General features: G+C 58.3%; 1 long non-coding RNA gene across 2 annotated transcripts; it reads right to left on the bottom strand.

Annotated features, from left to right (window-relative positions):
• Nucleotides 1–377: 377 nt before the first annotated feature.
• On the bottom strand, nucleotides 378–3,392 carry LOC143406121 (uncharacterized). Of its 2 annotated transcripts, none has more exons than XR_013092174.2 (3): nucleotides 3,360–3,392; nucleotides 2,855–3,015; nucleotides 378–1,887 (listed from the first exon to the last, which is right to left on the bottom strand). It is a non-coding gene; the product is annotated as an uncharacterized LOC143406121 (long non-coding RNA). The 2 variants fall into 2 exon arrangements; XR_013092173.2 differs by having other exon boundaries at nucleotides 3,280–3,366.

The following is a 3,392-nucleotide window of genomic DNA, read 5'->3' on the forward strand; positions in this document are numbered from 1 at the left end:
AGACTGGAAGAAGAGGAGGTTCCTCCCTCTGTTTTATGCAGCCTTTAGAGAGCCGTGAGGCACTGCCGGGGAACTCGGGGGGGACAACCGCGCCGGGCCTGTAACAGCCACGATCCGTGCTCCGTTTCACTCCACTTATAATGTAGAACAAATGTCCTGGTGATGTGCGGGGACAGGGTACCCAGCTGGTCCCACAAGCTCACCCCACGGCAAGGGCCGGGAGCAGCCCGGCTCAGGTGGGCGAGAACTGGCTCGCCCTGTCTGGGGGCCGGGTGGCATTTCAGTGGTTGGGGGCAGGGGAGAAGGTTATTTGGATTTTTCCCAGTGTTTGGCCCAATGTGATCTTTTAGGACTTCCTTTGTGAACATCCTTCCTTGCTTTAAAAAAAAATAAATGTCTGGACTGCAATTTTGCCTTTATGGCCTCTCTCAGGAGATCAGCTTTTATTTCAAAAGTAAAACCCAGCACAAAGGGTAAGGTGGCTGCAAACCTTGGAGGATGTATAGCAAGAGTTGGCACGAAAATGCTCCCGCCGCTCCTGGGTTATCGGGAAATGCTTTCTGCACTTGGGCTCAAGAAGTCAGCTTCCTTCCAACGTCGTAATTGTGAATCCCCTGTGCCTAGCACACTGCCTGACACATAGGTGGTACCAAGAAAACGTGTGTGTGTGCGTGCACACGCGTGGGCAGTACACATGTGCAGGTGTTTATTTATTTATCAAAAGAACAAGAGCAGAAAACAATGCCTGCTGGCCCACTAGCTTCCCCCCCATCTGCAAGGCCCAGGAAGGCTTCTGTATGACATGAAGCATCCAACGAATTTTGATTAAATATGTCACCACTCGGTGCGGGGGGGGGGCGGATTTTTTTAATGCAAATATGAAACAATCCTAAATGTGTTGTAAATATTTCAATCTGCTTCAAAAACAAACAGGGAAATCTTTGAAACTGCATTCAGAGCAGCCGAGAAAGAGAATCCTGGATCCAGCCGAGGCCAGTGTGTGTCCCTGTTAGTGGGGAGTTGGCGCCTGGGCGTCAGCTCTGTGGACCTTCCCCTCCGGCTGATTGTCATGTGACACTCTTTGGCGACAACCCAAGAGGGAATGGCCCAGCTGTGCCAGATCACGTTGCTGTTCTCCTCCCCACGGCTGTTGTGAGGGGCTCTGGTAACATCTCCCACGACTAAGTTCCCTGGGTCTTTGGCATCTGCTTCCCGTCGGGGAGGGAAGCGCTAGGGACGGCTGGTTCCTAGTGACCCCGAGAGCGCGGGTCCTGGCCCCTCTCTCCCACGTGGGCCCGAGCCGTGGGATCATTCCCTGGGGGATTGTCACCATGCCCGTCCGGGAATGCTGCCGTTCACCCTTTTCCCTAAAGAACCAGGAAGACTCAGCGCCCTCCTCCCTCCTGCAGCTCACGTGCCTCAGGGGACCCAGGCGGTGGTTCTGTGGCCACTCAGTGTTCCGGGTGCAAGCTGGCTGAGTCCCGGGTGGCACTAGTTAAACTCTCCGGACACTCGGACCTCTTGGTCTTGAGGATCACCGGCCAGGTCCCTGGACTCTTGCTCAAAGGTGATCCAGAGAAGCCAGAAGCACCCAGGGCCGTGGCCTGTTCTGGGCTTCCCCACGCGCTCACGTTCCACAGAACCACAGCCACGTTGACCCAGGAGCACGCGGTGCCAGGCACTGGGCTGAGGGCCTTCCTCGGGGCTCACACGGGGTCCTTCCACAGCCGGGTGATGCAGCTGGCTCTCAACCCTCTCGTGCAGAGGACTCTGAGGCCCAGGAAAGGCAGGTCACTTCTTCAAGGTCACACAGCTAAGAAGCGGCCGAGGTAGTATTCACCTTAAACCACGCTGCGACGTGGGTCTGTCTGTCCTCTGTCACTTTTCCTGAGGTTAAAAGCTCAGATGAGATGCAAAACTCCTTGATGATGGGAGGATGGGAAATCATTCTGTTTTCAGTTGGAGTTTTTTGCCTCAGGTGGTCAGTTGTTGGTAAAGCCCCTGCAGGTGGCTGGGCCCAGCTTTCTGAGCCCCAGCCACCCTCCCACCAGGCCCTTCCCGACCCCAGGCTCTGGTGGGCTCCTCATCCCTTCTCATGTCACCACGGCAGGGGACACTGCCCTTGCCACTCCTCACCTGGAGGTCACCCTGGCCCCTCCCTCCTCTGGACTCTGTCCCCATCTGTCCTTCCAGAAACCACAGGCCTGACCACGGCTGCCCGGGAAGCGTCACCAGAAGGAAGACTTGGAACCTTGGTGGAATTCGGTCCCCCTCTAAGGAGACGAAGAAGCCCTGCCCCTCGGTGCCCCAGAGTGTGGCCCGATTTGGAAGTGGGGTCTTTGCAGATGTCACAGCAAGGATGAGGTCACGCTGGTGACCAGAACAGCTGATGTCCTTATAGACAGGGAGACTGAGGGCACAGACGCAGGCTGTGGGAGAGGGGCGTCGCGGCCCGGGAGCTGGTGCTGTGGCCACGGGGCCCTGGGAGGGAGGGGCTGGAGAGGCTCTTGCAGCTCTGGAAGGAGGCAGCCGCTGACCTTGACCTGAGCCTCCAGCCCCAGGACCCTGGATTCCCCTAGTACACAGCCTGGTCACCCAGCCCAGGAAGCAGACCCAGATGTCAACCACAGAGCCCTGCCCTGCCCTTGGGGACCCTCCCCAGCCCCTGGCCCTGGGCAGGAGAGAAGCCGGGGGATGGCGCTGCTGCCATGGCACCCTGGAGTTGGTGACGCCTGTGGGTGGCCAGAGTGTGACTCTGAAAGGGTCTGGAGTCCAGCCTGAGCAGCCCTCCCACCTGTCCTTCCCGTGGCCCCCCGAGCCCCTCCCTTCCCTGTCAACTGCCCCGTGCACTTACCCTCCGTCTGAGCCCAGGGCACGCCCCTGGGTCACCTCTGTGCTTCCTGCCAGGCCCGCGGTTCCCCTGTCTGACACTCATTCTGGATTTGGGGGTTTTAATGAAGGGACAGCGGGGCACAGCCCCCTGGGGACAGCATCCTGGGGCACCTGTGGATGCTCCTGCAGAGAAACGTGATCATTCACACGAATGGGGTCAGCGGAGGCTGCAAGGAGCCTCGCGGGTTCAAGTCAGGGGTTCAAGTCAGGTTGGGGTCCCTCCAACTGTGGCTTTTAGTGGCGCGGGGCTGGGTCCCAGCCTCTGCCCGTCTGTGTCCTTCCTAGTTAGGGAACTGGCCGGGGCAGACCACCTCTCCCCGCCCTATGTCCTCAGGTCACAGGGTGAGTTTGGGGCTAAGGGTCCCCAAGAAACCATTAAGGACCAACCATTTGTTCAATGTAGGAAAAGCGCGTTGTCCTGGGTTTAAAGCCAGTGGGAGAAGCAGAGACAGAGGAGCTGTACTCACCGCCCACCTCCACGGTTCTAGGGTCACCTTTCC

The sequence above is a fragment of the Callospermophilus lateralis genome, chromosome 8 (genome assembly GCF_048772815.1).
Source record: "Callospermophilus lateralis isolate mCalLat2 chromosome 8, mCalLat2.hap1, whole genome shotgun sequence".
NCBI lineage: Eukaryota > Metazoa > Chordata > Mammalia > Rodentia > Sciuridae > Callospermophilus > Callospermophilus lateralis.